Genomic DNA, 18,679 nt, shown 5'->3' with positions numbered 1-18,679 from the left:
AGTGAATGCTGCTCTGATAAAACAACACCCCTATCAGCTTAATCCTTTTAAAGTCAGACAGGTCTCAAAGGAGGAGAGGCCATGCTCGACGAGAACATCATCAAACAAGCCAGAGAGAGTGGAGTTTGCCGATCGTCTTAGTTCCCAAACCAGACGGGACTCAACGATTCTGCGTGAATTATCAGAAGGTCAATGTTGTAACAAAATCGGACTCAGGTCCAAATCCTAGATTGGAAGACTGTATTGAGAAAGTTGGACAAGCCAGTTACATCACCAAGTTGGACTTACTGCGTGGTTACTGGCAGGTACCTTTATCAGAGAGAGTGAAAGAAATTTCTGCATTTTTAACCACAAATGCATTCTATCAGTTGGAATGAAGAACACACCTGCCACATTCCAAAGGCTCATGAACAGAGTTGTGGCTGGTTTGACAAACCGTACAGTCCATTTGGATGATGTAGTGATCTTCAGTAAGTCTAGGAAAGATCACATGGTACAGTTGGCAGAGCTCTTTGAATGACTATGAGAAGCAAAGCTGGTGATAAACTTGAATGAAACAGAATTCATGAAAACAGAGGTGATGTTATAAGACCATAAGACATAGGAGTGGAAGTAAGGCCATTCGGCCCATCGAGTCCACTCCACCATTCAATCGTGGCTGATGGGCATTTCAACTCCACTTACCCGCATTCTCCCCGTAGCCCTTAATTCCTCATGACATCAAGAATTTATCAATATCTGCCTTGAAGACATTTAGCGTCCCAGCCTCCACTGCACTCTGTAGCAATGAATCTGGCTGAAGAAATGTCTCCGCATTTCTGTTCTGAATTGACCCCCTCTAATTTTAAGGCTGTGTCCACGGGTCCTAGTCTCCTCACCTAACGGAAACAATTTCCTAGCGCTCACCATGTATTATCTTGTAAGTTTCTATTAAGTCTCTCCTTAATCTTCTAAACTCCAATGAATACAATCCCAGGATCCTCAGCCATTTCTTGTATGTTAGACCAACCATTCCAAGGATCATCTGTGTGAATCTCCGCTGGACACATTCCAGTGCCAGTATGTCCTTCCTGAGGTGTGGGGACCAAAACTGGACACAGTACTCCAAATGGGGCCTAACCAGAGCTTTATAAAGTAGCACAACGACACTTTTATATTCCAACCCTCTTGAGATAAGTGACAACATTGCATTCGCTTTCTTAATCATGGACTCAACCTGCATGTTTACCTTTAGAGAATCCTCGACTAGCACTCCCAGATCCCTTTGTACTTTGGCTTACGAATTTTCTCACCGTTTAGAAAGAAGTCTACGCTTTTATTCTTTTTTCCAAAGTGCAAGACCTTGCATTTGCTCACGTTGAATTCCATCAGCCAGTTCCTGGACCACTCTCCCAAACTGTCTAGATCCTTCTGCAGCCTCCCTACTTCCTCAGTACTACCTGCCTGTCCACCTAACTTCGTATCATCGGCAAACTTCGCCAGTCCCTTCATCCAGATCATTAATATATAATGTGAACAGCTGCGGCCCCAACACTGAACCCTGAGGGATACCACTTGTCACCGGCTGCCATTTCGAAAAAGAACCTTTTATCCCAACTCTCTGCCTTCTATCAGACAGCCAATCCTCAATCCATCCCAGTAGCTCACCTCGAACACCATGGACCCTCACCTTGCTCAGCAGCCTCCCATGTGGCACCTTATCAAAGGCCTTTTGGAAGTCTAGATAGACCACATCCACTAAATTTCCCTGGTCTAACCTACTTGTCACCCCTACCAACAGGTTTGTCAGGCACGACCTCCCCTTACTAAATCCATGTTGACTTGTTCTAATCAGACTCTGCTCTTCCAAGAATTTAGGAACCTCATCCTTAATGATGGATTCTAGAATTTTACCAACAACTGAGGTTAGGCTAATTGGCCTATAATTTTCCATCTTTTGTCTTGATCCTTTCTTGTTCTTGGGACATAATATTGGTCACAGAAGGTTGACCTCATGGAACACAAAGATGAAGGCCATCGAGGAATTTCCATGATCAACCTCAAAGCCAGAGGTGTTTGATTCTTAGGACTCAGCGGATTCTATTGGAAGTTTGTTCCAAACTTCAGCAGTGTAGTGGTACTGTTAAGCGAATTGCTGAAGAAAAACACAAAGTTTCATTGGACAGAACAATGCCAGGAGGAATTTGACCATTTGAAATCAATATTAACCACCAACCAGTTTTAGCGACACCAAACTTTCCAAAACCTTTTAAAGTTGCCATCGATGCTAGTGACCCAGGAGTTGGAGCTGTACTCCCATCGGAAGATAAGGATGGGATTGAACTGCCAGTTAGTTACTTTTCGAAGGAGATCAACATCTTCCAGAGGAAATACTCCACAATCAAAAAGGAACTATTGAGCTTGGTACTGGCCTTACAAAGTTTTAATGTGTATGTCATGAACAATGTGTCAGAGATGGTTGTGTACACTGACCACAATCCACTTACATTCTTAGAACCCTTTAAAGACAAGAATATGAGACTATTTCGTTGGACTCTTATGTTACAGACTTTCGATTTAAAAATCATACATGTCAGAAGAATGTAATTGCAGATTCATTATTGTGGATGTAACTGATAAGAGTTTAGATGAGATTTGTCTTTATTAGATGAGATTTATCTTTTTTTAATTATATATATATATGTTAAGGTAATATGTTTAAGTAGTAAAGAAAGAAAATGAAGCCATCTTTTAAGGGGGGAGGTGTTATGAAGATGTGGGTGTACTATCCCTTTAAGAGAGTAAAAGCTAGCAGTGACAGCACCAAGCATTCTCAATAAGAAGCAAGGTAAAATGTGCTCCAGCTAATGGGGCAGCTAGTTGCCTGGAAACAACAAAACAGATTTGAGTTAAGCCAATCAGTTTAAATTACACCCCGAAAAAATACCAAATTCCAATCAAGTTTGAATTGAGTATATTGACGATCTTAAAAGCCAATGACACAATCCAATGCTTTGGGACATAAGACTGGGGAAAATTAAACAGTTGGGAGGAGGACTGCCACCAGACCAACACGCTCTGAGAAGTACCTGTCTAGAGAAGGAGTTCGCACAGAGAAAAACCTCAAGACTGACTTGAAGAGCCAATCTACCGACGAAGTTATAGAGAAGATTTGACCTGGCTGGTTTTACAGTTTGGATTTTTCTGCAAATCTTCATTGGGCATTTTATCAGACTAATATTATAGAAGGGAAGGTAAAAGATAGGTTAGAGGAAGGAATTGTAAATAATTGTTGGTCAATTATTCTCTGTTAAATTTTAAGAAATAAAGTTGTTAAGTTTTACTTTAAATAGTTCTTGGCCACTTGAATATTTACTGATTACTGTATAGGATAAATCTTTTTTGTGTTGAAGGTTTTAAATTAAGCAGGAGAGTTTATCTTGTGTTGTAACAATACACAAAATGATAGGGCCCTCGTGAATGTTGCTTAACAAAGAGACCTTGGAGTGCAGGTTCATACTTCCTTGAAAGTGGAGTCGCAGGTAGATAGGATAGTGAAGAACGTGTTTGGTATGCTTTCCTTTATTGGTAAGTGCATTGAATATAAGATTTGGGAGGTCATGTTGCAGCTGTACAGGGCATTGGTTGGGCCACTTTTGGAATACTGTGTTCCGTTCTGGTCTCTCTGCTATAAGAAAGAGGTTGCTAAACTTGACAGGGTTCAGATAAGATTTACAAGGATGTTGCTAGGATTGGAGCATTTCGGCTACAGGAAGAGGCTGAATAAGCTGTTTTTTTTTTACCTGGAGTGTCGGATGCTGATGGATGTCCTTATAGGAATGTATAAAATCATGAGTGGCAGGTGTAGGATAAATAGCCAAGGTCTTTTTCCCAGGGCAGGGGAGTTCAAAACTATCGGGCATAGGTTTAAGGTGAGAAGGGAAAGATTTAAAAGGGATCTTAGGGGCAACTTTTTCACACAAATGGTGGTGTGTATGGAATGGGCTGCTAGAGGAAATGGTGGAGGCTGGTAAAATTACAACACTTAAAAAGCATCTGGATGGGTTTATGAATAGGAAGGGTTTAGAGGGATATGGGCCAGATGCTGACAAACGGAACTAAATTAATTTATGATATCTGGTCGGCATGGACAATTGGTCTGGAGGGTTTGTTTCTATGTTGTACAGCTCTGTGACTCTATCACATCCAGAGTGGGACACAGCTTGAGTACATAGTTTGACGAATTTGGAGGCAGTGTAGGAAGTCGGAGCAGAGGGGAATGAGTTTTTTTTGCTTTTTATTGGTTCATAATTTGCAAGATTTTTAAAAATATGACAAATCGAAGCCAGGATTTTGTGCTCTGTTCAAGACATCACAGGTACATTGTAAATTCATTGCTTGATGATGGCTGCTAATTTGACTAACTATTATAAGTTACTTTCAGATTGAAAGTAGGGAAACATTTACAGATTACAAACCAAAAGGCCAGTATAAAATTATTAGAAAATGAAATTAAGAATGAAAACATTAAAATAAGGATGCTTGGGCCAGGCAATACCTTGTAACTGTACATGATGTGGGAGCTGGTGGACTCCACTGTGGTTTCATAGCGACCATATCGTAACAAGTGTTGGTGGCTTGAGGAACTCTGGCCCAGAGTCGATGAGCTGGAGAGTGAGCTTCAAACACTGTGACACATCAGGGAGAGGGAGAGTTATCTGGATGCTGTGTTTCAGGAGACAGTCATATCCTTTCAATTGAATTCAGTCAATGGTCAGGGTCAGGTAGGTGTCGCGATGAGTGAGGCAAGTAGAGAGATCCAGGAGGTGGTGCTGAGGAAGCCTCAGACCTTGAGCTTGTCAAACAGGTTGGAGATTCATGCTCCCTGTGTGGATGAGGTTGAGGCCTGTAGGGAGGTGAGCAAACTGACCATATCACCTGATCCAGGGAGCCATTCAAAAGGGGGAGAAAAAAGAAATGTAATTACGATTGGAGATAATATAGTCATTGGAATAGGCATTCTTCTCTGTGGCCAGGATTGAGTCCTGAAGGCTGCATTGCCTGGTGCCAGATTAATGATCTCTCATCTGGACTGCAGAGGGACTGGGGGTGAGAGGGGAAAGGTCCAGTTGTTGTGGTCCATGGTGGTACCAACGATATAGGTAGAAAGAGGGAAAAGGTTCTGCTGAGGGAAAATGTGCAGCTAGGGGCTATATGAAAAAACAGATTAGAAAAGGTAAACTCTGGATTACTACATGAGCCATGAGCAATTAGGATAAAAAAACATACTAAGGGGGGGACGAAGTAACCCTGGCTGGCGAGGGAAGTCCCTGATAGGATAAAAGCAAAAGGAAAGGTATACAATGTGGTGACGATTAATGGGAAGTCTTAAGATTTGGAATTTTTTAAAAACTAGCAGAGGATAACGAAAAGAGCAATAAGGTTGTGGGAGTGGGGTAGAAGATGAAATATGAGATTACACTAGCTAATATAAAAGAAGATTGCAAGAGCTTGTTTTAGGCATCATAAATGTAAGAGAGAGGCAAGAGTGGCTATTAGACCACTGGAAAATGAGACTGGAGAAGTAGTAAGGGGGAACAAAGAAATGGAGGAACTGAAAAGATACTTTGCATCAGTTTTCACAGCAGAAGACATGTGCACCATACCAGAGTTTCAACGTTCAGGGGCAGAAGTGAGTATAGTGGCCATCACTAAGGAGAAAATGCTGAGGAAGTGGAAAGGTCTGAAGGTGGATAAGTCACCCGACCAGATGGACCACACCCCAGAGTTCTGACGGGGATAGCTGAGGAGCTTGTAGAGACATTAGTGGTGAACTCTGAGGAATCACTGGAGGGTCCCAGAGGACGCTAAAATAGTCCTGTTTAAGAAGGGAGGCAAGCATAAGACAGGAAGCTATAGAGTGGTTAGCCTGACCTTGGTTGTTGGTAAGATTTCAGATTACATTATTCCAGCAGGACAGTAGACAGAGTTTGAGTAGAAAAATTCAAAACTTGAAGGTAATTGAGAAGGTGAAGAGAGGTTATTTTCACTGGTCAATGAGGAACAATGTAATATATGAATAGAATTGTATTAAACACACAAAGCAGTTGGTAGAATTTTTCTTTCCAAAAATACTTTGGAATGCATTACCTCAAGTGATTTTTGGAACCCATCACAACTTTTAAGAGAGAATTAGATTGACATTTTGAAAAGAAAACAGTGGATAGCTCCAATGTAAACCTTAATGATGGGTCAAATTCCATTCTGAAATTAGTGTGATTCCATGAATGAAAGGGAGGACTGCAGATGCTGGAGATTAGAGTCCAGAGTGTGGTGCTGGAAAAGCACAGCAGGTCGGGTAGCATCTGAGGAGCAGGAGAATAGATGTTTCGGGCAAGGGCTTTTGCCCAAAACATCAATTCTTCTGCTCCTCGGATGCAGTCTGACCTGCTGTGCTTTTCCAGCACCACACTCTCGACATGATTCCATGGATGCCAGTTATTAAATTGATAACTTGTGTGCTACAGTTAATATTAAAATCCAAAAATCACAAAAGTGTGGCTATATTTAATTATCCATTAGGCAATAAGGTCTTTGCAAAAATTGTGGACAAAGGGTTTTCAGAGAATAATGTTGAATTTCCATGAGTAGGTATGACTTTGAGAATCATCAAGAAGCATCCAATAAAACCAGCTTCATTTTCAGGCAGCACCAGGTCAGACACATAGTTGATTTTGAGTTTTGAGCAACTGATTGGTGGAGCGAGCCAACTGTTTACCCATCCTCTTGGTGAAGGAGCAGCTGGGATGGTGACACACCATTGGGCTGGTGGCTGAGGGAGCATCAAGGCTTAGTTTCAGGCAGGTGGGGTTTTTCAGGGATAGAGACATCAATCATTTGTGTTCTACCTTTCTTTGACAAAACGTCACATTTTACTTTACATTGATCTTCAATGTTGAGTTGAATATGGGACTGTTGAACACATTAATGTGGTTGGCTGTGGTACATGTTTGATGACACCCCACTTTTCAGAATGAAAAGCCACTTTTGAGCATTTGGTTGTCTTCCTGGTAGCTTTGAGAATAGAATCTTGATGAACAAGCATGTACATGGAAACTACATATAGGGGTTGCCATCGATTCATGTTTCTTTTACACATGTCCTTATGTGAAAAATTCTAACGTTACCTTTTACAATAGATTTCACAATGGAAATCAGTAATTTGAGAGTAAATGACAAGTGATCACAAGGCAGTAAACTCCTAGAAGGTTTAGTATAATGGGGAAGTTTGCAAATCAGCCTAACAGTGCCTGAGAATGATTATACATCAACATTTTATTCAAAGTATTATGATGGATAGTCATATGCAGTAATTATTATGCAGTAATTCCATACTAATAGTTTCACAGTTATCAGTGTCCGTCTTGTTGCATGTTGCTTGTCCAGTTCCTTCCATTGATCTTTACAATTAGATTTATCAGCAACTGCAGCTCAGTTTGGATGATCACACAGTCAGAGAAACTAGTGGATGCATTACGTTAGTCAAGCATACAGAACCAAACATATCCAGAACCGAATATATACAAAACCGAACATATACAGATGCTCAAATTTGTAGAGGCAAATGAACAAGGACTTGGCTGTCACTCTATGTTTGCATTAGGTGATGACTCTGGAGCTCCACACTGTGTTATGACATCAGCCCGAAGAGATTAAGTGAGATTTCCACTAGCATGTGGCAACAACCAAAGTTTGCGGTCAAGTATTCTACCTGATATATATATATTTTGACTGAGTTAATCAACTTGCATTATTTCAGACAGCCTTCCACTTTATCTATCCAGTATTTTCATCAAGGAATCACAGCAACACCGCAACAGTTTTCATCTGACCTTCAACAGCTTGCATGCTTAAAACATCTTCAGTGGAATAAACCACCCAAGGTATTTCTTAGGAGTATTTTTCAAACAAAATTTTACTTAAGCTACAAAATATTAAAAACTAGGTTGAAGGAATACATTTTAAGCAAAGTTTTAAAGAAGGAGAGAGGAGTAGTGAGATGAAGAGGTTTATAGCAGGAATTCCAGGGTTTCTGACAGACAACCTCCAAAACTGCAAGAAGTCAAAGTTACAGATGTGATGAAAGCTTGTAGGGTTAGAGGTTGTTACAGAGCTAAGAGCACTGAGAGATCTGAAATAAAGGATTAGAATGTTACAACTAAAGACTGAATATCATCAAGTTCTGAAACGTGGGCTATGCTGAACTGTGTGGCAGAATCAGGTGAGAATTTTAGCAAGGCCCATCTTGCTGTTGAGATAAGCTCGTCTCTTTGTGTTTGTATTTCCAAAGCAGCGTGTTGAGATTCTCACTTGGCAAGTTTCTCAATTGATGCTCATTATTTCTTGTTAAACAGTTTGTTAACAATGCCACTCGTCACAGTTTATGACCTTTTCAAAGAACCCAAACTGTCAGGGAAGCTCAATATGGAAACCAGAGCAGCTTCTTGGCAGATTCAACTCAACCACTTTCTCCAAAAGATTTTCCCCATACACATGGGCATTGGCATCTGACATGTGCCAGTCTCATGGTACATCTCTTGTTCATTTACAGGACATTCTGCCCTTCAATGCTGCACCTCGGGTTGCTCCGGTATCTCTTACTGTAACGCTGCAGCAAGGACACTGTGCTCAGGGGTACCGTCCCAGTTCAAGGACTGCATCAGGCTGGATCGCCATCCAGGCTCTCCGCTCACTCTGACAGCACTCTCTCGCTCACTCTGTGCCTGCCTGGATGCTGACAGCATCTTTGCACTGCCTTGACTCTTTTGCACTTTGCCCTGACAGTGAGAGCTATGATGTTCACATACCTGCACCATTTCACTGAGACACAAAGCCAGGAAGGCTGTCATAGTGGTCAGCAGGCCTCGCTCAGCAGTTCCATCGCTCAGGGATCCTGGTACAGTAAATGAGGGGTAGTCCCTGAGACCAGCCCAGGCTCTGATTGGGCAGTCAGAGTCAGGATCTTCTCCATGTAGAGGGTGAACAGCAGAATATCAGGCAGCCTTCCACCCTCATTGACTCTTTCTTCTGTATTGTGAGCCATTTTCCTCCTGGGATGGGAGAGAGGTGGGTAACATGGGAGATGGAAGTGAGTGGCACACTGATACTGTTTGTGGAGGAAGGGAGTTGTCCTGAGTGAGTGACTGGGTAGTACAGAGGGCACATAGGGTTAGTGGTATTGGGGCTGTGATGGGTGACAGTGAGTGAGGGAGGTTGGTGTAGGCGATGGTGAGAGCAGTAGAACATGAGCCTTGGTGGGAGGTGGCTGTAGGAGCAGAGAGAGAATGAGGGTGGGGTATCTGAGAGAAGATGTTGGCACTTACCCGGGCGGACTGGAAAAGATCATTGGCCTTCAGTCTATAGTGCTGGGCATTCCTCCAGATTGCACTAAACAGGCTGGACAAAGATTGGTGTCAGGGCCTCTACAGCTGGTGCTGGGGGAAGAGGACATCTCATCTCTGCACCACCCCCACCCCCACCCAGCTGGAGCGACACCAATTAATGTGGTGAGCTTGATAAGTTCTGGTGAAGAAACCTCCCTTGGCCTTATGGTGAGAACCACTCCACCAAAGTCAACACAACTTATACTCAGTCAATAAACAACAAAAGCTGCAGCCTCAAGGCATTGCTAGGACCAGGAATGAAGCAGATATAAGATGGGATATTGACAAAGATAGATAATATTCTGAAACAATATTGCCTGCTCAAACACTTACAGATATGGCAGTTAAATAAACAACTAAAAATTGCTCCTATCAACAACTACTCAATACAGACATTAGTCCAATAAGAATTGAGATCTGTATTTAGCTAGCATTAATTCAGAAGTAGATCATCCTGTCTAAAAAGGAAACAAAATAAAGTTTGCTGTAATAGAATTTCCTTGACTTCAAGATTATTTTAAAGCAAGTTCAGTATAAAAGTCCTCTCATTGGCTCCATCAATTTAAAATTCACACCATCACTTTCAAATCCATCCATACACTCACCTCATTAACCTCTTCCTATAATCCTCCAAGACTTTTAAACTCGGCCAATGTTAGCATCGGCTGTCGATTTAACTTCGATCCCTCCAGCATTGTCAGCTTTGCCCTCAGTTGTTTAAAAGCTTATCTTTGAAACACCTACCAGGAATGCCTTTATAACTTTATCTCTCTTTTTCCTTTAAGTCTACTTCTTCGACCAAGTTCTTATGTTTTCTGTGACTTGATGTTGAACTTTAGTTGAATGGTCTTGTGGGGTGTCATGGGAAATTTTACTGCATTAAGGGCACTATAACAATGGAAGTTGTTGCACCAGTATCCATGGGAATCAAGGTGAAAGTATGGAATGTTGTGTGAAGTTCTGCAAAGAAGAAAGTGAGGTCTGCAGATGCTGGAGATCAGAGCTGAAAATGTGTTGCTGAAAAAACGCAGCAGGTCAGGCAGCATCCAGGGAACAGGAGATTCGAAGTTTCGGGCATAAGCCCTTCTTCAGAAATGGATTCCTGAAGAAGGGCTTATGTCCAAAACGTCGAATCTCCTGTTCCCTGGATGCTGCCCGACCTGCTGTGTTTTTTCAGCAACACATTTTCAGCTCTGAGGTTCTGCAAAGTTTATTACTTGGATCAGTTGCTGTTATTTTATCGAAATGACTTGTATGAGCCAGATTGTCAGTCTCTGAAATGAGTCTTGAACCTACAAGTTCTAAGTCAGAAGCAAGAGGCACTGAGCCAAGTCTATGGGGACTGCCACATTCCAGACTGCCTCAGAGGCTGATAGCGGAATGCAGATTTGTGCTTCTGATCCCAGCAGTAATGTTCTCCCTGTAGCTTTAATCTCGAATGGAAGTGTATCTCCCTTCACAATAAAGCAAGCCTATGGAATTACACAGTATTGAGGAGAACCAGGGAGTGTGAGAGATTTGAAATTTATTTCCTAAAGGTCTAGTAGATACAGAAGCTTCCCTAACATTGAATAAATACTTAGGTGCATGCTTGAAAAGTTTTTATTCATTTATCAGATGGCACAGGTGAGGTGCCATAGACTGGAGGTTGGCTAATGTGGTGCCACTGTTTAAGAAGGTGGTAAGGACAAGCCAGGGAACTATAGACCAGTGAGCCTGACGTCGGTGGTGGGGAAGTTGTTGGAGGGAATCCTGAGGGACAGGCTGTACATGTATTTGGAAAGGCAAGGACTGATTAGGGATAGTCAACATGCCTTTGTGTGTGGGAAATCATGTCTCACAAACTTGATTGAGTTTTTTGAGGAAGTAACAAAGAGAGTTGATGAGGGCAGAGTGGTCGATGTGATCTATATGGACTTCAGTAAGGTATTCGACAAGGTTCCCCATGGGAGACTGGTTAGCAAGGTTCGATCTCACAGAATACAGGGAGAACTTGTCATTTGGATGGAACTGGCTCGAAGGTAGAAGACAGAGGATGGTGGTGGAGGGTTGTTTTTCAGACTGGAGGCCTGTGATCAGTGGAGTGCCACAAGAATTGGAGCTGGGTCCATTACTTTTGTCATTTACACAAATAATTTGGATGTGAACATAAGAGGAACAGTTAGTAAGTCTGCAGATGACACCAAAATTGGAGGTGTAGTGGACAGCGAAGAGGGTTACCTCAGATTACAACAGGATCTTGACCAGATGGGCCAATGGGCTGAGAAGTGGCAGATGGAGTTTAATTCAGATAAATGCGAGGTGCTGCATTTTGGGAAAGCAATTCTTAACAGGATTTATACACTTAATGGTAAGATCCTAGGGAGTGTTGCTGAACAAAGAGACCTTGGAATGCAGGTTCATAGCTCCTTGAAAGTGGAGTCGCAAGTAGATAGGATAGTGAAGGGGTCATTTGGTATGCTTTCCTTTATTGATCAGATTATTGAGTACAGGAGTTGGGAGGTCATGTTGCAGCTGTGCAGGACATTGGTTAGGCCACTGTTGGAATATTGCGTGCAATTCTGGTCTCCTTCCCATCGGAAAGGTGTTGTGAAACTTGAGGGCAGTGGAGGCCCAGTCTCTGGATTCATTTAAGAAAGAGTTGGATAGAGCTCTCAAGGATAGTGGAATCAAGGGTTATGGAGATAAGGCAGGAACAGGATACTGATTAAAGATGATCAGCTATGATCATATTGAATGATGGTGCAGGCTCGAAGGGCAGAATGGCCTACTCCTGCACCTATTGTCTATTGTCTATTGTCTATTGTCTTTTGAAAGGGTTCAGACAAGATTTACAAGAATGTTGCCAGGGTTGGAGGATTTGAGCTATAGGGAGAGGCTAAATGGGTTGGGGCTGTTTTCTCTGGAGCGTCAGAGGCTGAGGGGTGACCTTATAGAGGTTTACAAAATTGAGTGGCATGGTAAATAAGCAAAGTCTTTTCCCTGGGGTTGGGGAGTCCAGAACTAGAGGGCATAGGTTTAGGGTGAGAGGGGAAAGATATAAAAGAGACCTACGGGACAACTTTTTCACGCAGAGGGTGGTACGTGTATGGAATGAGCTGCCAGAGGAAGTGGTGGAGGCTGGTACAATTGCAGCATTTAAGAGGCATTTGGATGGGTATATGAATAGGAAGGGTTTGAAGGGATATGGGCCGGGTGCTGGCAGGTGGGACTAGATTGGGTTGGGATATCTGGCCGGCATGGACGGGTTGGACCGAAGGGTCTGTTTCCATGCTGTACATCTTTTTGACTCTGACTATCAGACATGGGTGTTGCTGACTAGGCCTGTATTTATTGTTCATCTCTAATTACCCAGAGGACAGCTACAGTCAACCACATTGCTGTGAGTCTGGAGTCACATATGGGCTGGACTTGGTAAGATTTTCTTCCTTAAACAGCATTGGTGAACCAGGTGGGTTTTTACAAAAACCAGTAATCAGTTACCTTGTATCACAGATTTTTAAAATTCAGTTCATATTTCATCACCGGCCGCACTGGAGTTTGAACTCATTCCCCCAGATCAGTAACCTTGAGGTTCGGGTTACCAACCCAGTGACATTGCCAAAATGCCACCACCTTCCCAAAGTTTACTAACTCAGAGTTGTGGCTGGCAGGTAAAATATGCTTTTGTGGCTAGTACAGGTACAATGAAATTGATTGGTCTCCTTTGTGCTGTACAAATATTCTGTTTCTATTTGTGTGGCACCTACTAGTTGATATAATGATAATTCAAGATATTATTTAACTGGATTAAAACAGATTATAACAAAAACAGAAAGTGCTGGAGAAACCCCGTAAGTCTGGCAGAGTTAGCGGTTTGACTCCAGTGATCCTCCTTCAGGAATCATTAGAATGGATGGTTCCTTGTCTGTTTTAATGTGGGAACTGCCACATTAAGTAGAATACATTTCAGTTACTCATCACCTGCAACCCTGCCCTAATTTCCATGTCATCCTATTTTCATTTATAACACTTGTCCTTTGTCTCTTTTGAATCAGAATCCTGGACATCTCTAACTAAAAGTGTTGCAGTGTCCTTTCATGACATTATAGAATCCTTACAGTACACTAAGAGGCCATTTGACTCATTGAGTCCACACCAACTGTCTGAAAACTATCCCTCCCAGACCCAGGCACAGCCTCCCATCTTATCCCTGTAACCCTATACTTCCCAAACCTAACTCCCCCAGCCTACGCATCCCTGGACACTAAGGACACTTTTACCATGACCAATTTACTTAACTTGCACATCTTTGGACTGTGGGAAGAGACCAGACTACTCAGAGGAAACCCATGCAGACACAGGGAGAACATGCAAACTCCACACAAACAGACACCCGAGGATGGAACCAAACCTGGGTCCCTTGGCGCTGTGAGGCAGCAGTGCTAACCACTGAGCCACCATGCCACTCTCAACTAAGGCAACAACAGATCAAGAAGGTTTCTCACCTTTGCCTTCCCAGGGTAAAGCCCAGGGATGGACAAAATTGGAGACTGAGGAGACTGACTGAGATACATAAAATTATGATAGAACATAGAACATAGAAAAATACAGCACAGTACAGGCCCTTCGGCCCTCGATGTTGCGCCGACCAAATCCTACCTAACCTACACTAGCCCAATAACTTCCATATGCCTATCCAATGCCTGCTTAAATGACCATAAAGAGGGAGAGTTCACCACTGCTACTGGCAGGGCATTCCATGAACTCACAACTCGCTGCGTAAAGAATCTACCCCTAACATCTGTCCTATACCTACCACCCCTTAATTTGAAGCTGTGTCCCCTAGTAACAGCTGACTCCATTAGCGGTAAAAGGTTCTCAGTGTTACCCTATCTAAACCCCTAATCATCTTGTACACCTCTATCAAATCTCCCCTAAACCTTCTTTTCTCCAATGAGAACAGCCCCAAGTGCCTCAGCCTTTCCTCATACGATCTTCCTACCATGCCAGGCAACATCCTGGTAAACTTCCTCTGCACTCGTTCCAATGCCTCCACATCCTTCCTATAGTATGGCGACCAAAACTGCACACAATACTCCAGATGAGGCCGCACCAGAGTCTTATACAACTGCAACATGACCTCAGGACTCCGGAACTCAATTCCTCTACCAATAAAGCCCAGTACACCATATGCCTTCCTCACAGCACTATTTACCTGGGTGGCAACTTTCAGAGATCTGTGTACATGGACACCAAGATTCCTCTGCTCATCCACACTACCAAGTAGCCTACCATTAGCCCAGTAATCCATCTTCTTGTTACTCCTACCAAAGTGAATGACTTCACACTTAGCTACATTGAATTCCATCTGCCACCTTTCTGCCCAGCTCTGCAACCTATCTATATCCCGCTGTAACCTGCCACATCCTTCTTCACTGTCCACAACTCCACCGACCTTTGTGTCATCCGCAAACTTGCTCACCCAGCTTTCAAGCCCCTCCTCTAGATCATTTATAAAGATGACAAACAGCAACGGTCCCAAAACAGATCCCTGTGGTACACCGCTAGTAACTGCACTCCAAGATGAACCTAGTCCATCAACTACTACCCTCTGTCTCCTTCCAGCCAGACAATTCCTAATCCAAACCTCTAATGCACCCTCAATGCCATACCTCCGTAGTTTTTGCATTAGCCTACCATGGGGTACCTTATCGAACGCCTTACTAAAATCCATATACACCACATCTACTGCTTTACCCTCATCCACCTCCTTAGTCACCTTCTCAAAGAACTCAATAAGGTTTGTGAGGCACAACCTGCCCTTCACAAAACCATGCTGACTATCCTTGATCACATTATTCCTATCCAGATGTTCATAAATCTTATCCCTTACAATTCTCTCCAAGACTTTGCCCACAACAGAAGTGAGACTCACTGGCCTATAGTTACTCGGGCTATCCCTACTCCCCTTCTTGAACAAGGGGACCACATTCACTATCCTCCAGTCTTCTGGTACTATTCCCGTTGACAATGACGACATAAAAATCAAGGCCAATGGCTCTGCTATCTCCTCCCTAGCTTCCCAGAGGATCCTAGGGTAAATGCCATCAGGCCCAGGAGACTTATCTATTTTCATCCTTTCCAGTATTCCCAAAACCTCTTTCCTACATACTTCAAGGCCATCCATTCTAATCACTTGTGACTCAATATTCACACCAGCAACAGAGTCCCGTTCCTGAGTGAATACTGACGAAAAGTATTGATTTAGTGTCTCACCAATCTCCTCCGCCTCCACGCACAACTTCCCACTACTATCCTTGACTGGACCGATACCTATGATGGGCATAGAAAGGATAGACAAGACAAAACATTTCCATTTCTTGGAGGAATCAATGACCAGTGGGCTTAGGTTTGGGTAAAGGGCAGAGATTTAGAGGAGATGTAAAGAACACATTTTTTTAATCCAGATGTTTTTGGGAATCTGGACCTCCACCTCTGTATGGATGGGAGAAGCATAAACTCTCACCCAATTGAGGAAGTATTTAGATGTGCAATTGTGATGCCAAAGCATACAAGACCATGGGCCAAGTGCTGGAAAATGGGATTAGAATAGTTAGGGTATTGTTTTTGACCAGTGCAGACTCAATGGGCTGAAGGGCCTTTCTGTGCTGTTGATCTGTATGATTGTATATTGTGGATTTGCCAGTGATGTCCATGTCTGAAGGATGAATTAAAACTATAGTCACAGCAAATTCTTCTGTGATTCAGCTGCTACTGTTTTGCTATCTCCCTTCTAAGGGAATAAATGTTATTGTGGTGAATGGCCTTTTCTTAACCCACACTTCTCTTCAGTTGGCTGATGAATAATAAATTTTCAGGTTTTTATGAATATAGCTCCTAGGATTTTGCATTTATAATGTTATACATTGTTAATGATACTTCCTTCATTTTATAGTATTTCCAACTTCCTTCTCTAGTCCCTTCTTATCAAGCACCACCTACAGATACCTTTTATTGGATCATGTTTAGATATTGTGGAATTGGAAATGATGCACACTCCTGTAGTATAAATGACATCACACCATTTCAGGGTGGGATCCTTTATTTCCTCACGGCTGTTGAAATAGTTTCCACTTTGCCAGATAATTACCCAATACCTTACGGTTAAAGCTGTATGTTTCATTCAAGCTAGTCATTTGTGTAAATGTACTTGGTGTTTTATGGCATTAGGAGAAACTGTAAAAACAACACCTCATTCTTGAGAAATGCTGATGATGCTCAAAGACTAAATATTGGTAAATTGTCTGTTCCTATGTAGGAATCTTGGATCGGTGGAGTCTTTTTTAAAAATCATTCACAGGATGTGGGCTGCGCTGGCCAGGCTAGCACTTATTGCTCAGAGGCAAGAGTCAAGCACATTGCTGTGGGTCTGGAGTCACATGTAGGCAGATCAGGGAAGGATGGTAGATTCCCTCCCTAAAGGGCATCCTATGAACCAAACCATCGACAACGGGCTCGTGGTCATTTTTTTTTGTTGAATTCAAATTCCACCATTTGCTATGGCCAGATTTCAACGCAGGTCCCCAGACCATTACCTGGGTCACTGGATGAACAGCCCAGTGCTGATACCACTAGGCCATTGCCTCCCCTCAATAAATGACAATGAGGAAAACATAGAACAATTTTCCACTTGCGATAATTGTGCCTTGGCAGTGACTGTTGACACTTGTGATATTCCTCCTTCCTGTCCTCGGAGATTTATACAAACAAGACTAGGAACTCACCCCATGCAGCCTGTCCTGCCATGCACTAACGGGGCAGACTTACAGTAAGAGGAAGGAAAGTTTTTTTACATAGTGTGGTAGGTACTTGGAATGCACTGCAAGGGAGGTGGTAAAAGCAGACGTGATAGCAGTGTTTCAGAGATATTTAGAGAGGCACACAAACAGGCAGGGAGTAGAGGGATATGGACCATGAGCAGGCAGATGGGATTAGTTTAGAATGGCACCATGGTTGTCATGGATATGGTGGGCTGAAGGGCCTGTTCATGTGCTGTACTGCCCTATGTTCCAGTAGCACAAACTGGCAACAGATAATCTACAATAAGAAGAGGAGGGCAGACAGCACGTAGACAGGAACTGAGTGACTGAACAAGTGAACTGGCAGCTCTTTTATATCCCTCCCAATTTTCTATTCTCTTGAGATCATCCACTGGTTTGATGCAAAGTGCAACAACTAGAAGCTGAACAGACTGTCAAATTGTTCAGAAATAAAGACACTAGACTTGCACTGCATCTGTTGCGATGGAATGGTATCACAGCAGGCTCTACAAGACCTCTGGCAGATCATGGCTCAGGTGATGAAGGCGAGAATCTATCCTGCTGTATCCAACTTGACGGTGCATTCCCAGAATAGAATAGTGCAACCCAACACCATCACTTGTTCTATCCTCATCTCACAATTCTTTATGGGGTTTTGTTGTGTATAAATTAGCTGCCACTGTATTTCTAACATTATCATGGTGGCCATTTTGCTAAAGTCCACTATTGGCCATAAAATGTTTTGGAATGGCCTGAAATAACTTGCAGTGTTAAATCAAACACTGAGAACAGAGAAGAAACTCAGCAGGTCTGGCAGAGAGAGACAGTCAACGTTTCGAGTCCAGTATGACTTGTTTAGAACTGAACTAGACATTTACACTCAGTTCTGAAGATTCAAATTGGACTGAAAACTTTGACCAGACCTGTTGAATTTCTCAGGTATTTAGTGTTTGGTTCAGAAATGCAGCATCCCCGGATTTTGTTTCTATCTCAGTGCGAAGCTGCCTTTCCCACTTGCTGCATGGAATTGAACTTTGGTGTACTTGAATTGAGATTGCTGAGTTGACTCAGTCACCCAAACATGGGTAAAGTTGCCAAGACAATGTTAGAAATAATGGGTATAGCGTATGTTATATCCCTTTTAAAATGATTGCATCATTCTATTTTCCAGGCAAGAAATATCAGCCTAGAATTTTCTTTTCACTCATGGGTAGTGGGCATCACTGGCTGGGCCCAGCATTTATTGCCTCAGCCTTAGCTGCCCTTGAGAAGGTGGTGGTGAGCTGCCTTCTTGAATTTTGCAGTCCATGGCTTGGAGTCATACAGCATAGAAAACAGGCCCTTCGGCCCACCATGTCTATGTTGACCAACAAACACCAAGCCATAAGCTCTTCAGAGGATAGGTGTGGACTTGATGGGCTGAATATTCTGCTTCCACACGGTAGGGATTCTATG

Source organism: Hemiscyllium ocellatum, chromosome 18 (assembly GCF_020745735.1).
Source record: "Hemiscyllium ocellatum isolate sHemOce1 chromosome 18, sHemOce1.pat.X.cur, whole genome shotgun sequence".
NCBI classification, from domain to species: Eukaryota; Metazoa; Chordata; class Chondrichthyes; order Orectolobiformes; family Hemiscylliidae; genus Hemiscyllium; species Hemiscyllium ocellatum.
The sequence above is the reverse complement of the archived record's forward strand: the minus strand, read 5'-3'. Positions refer to the sequence as shown.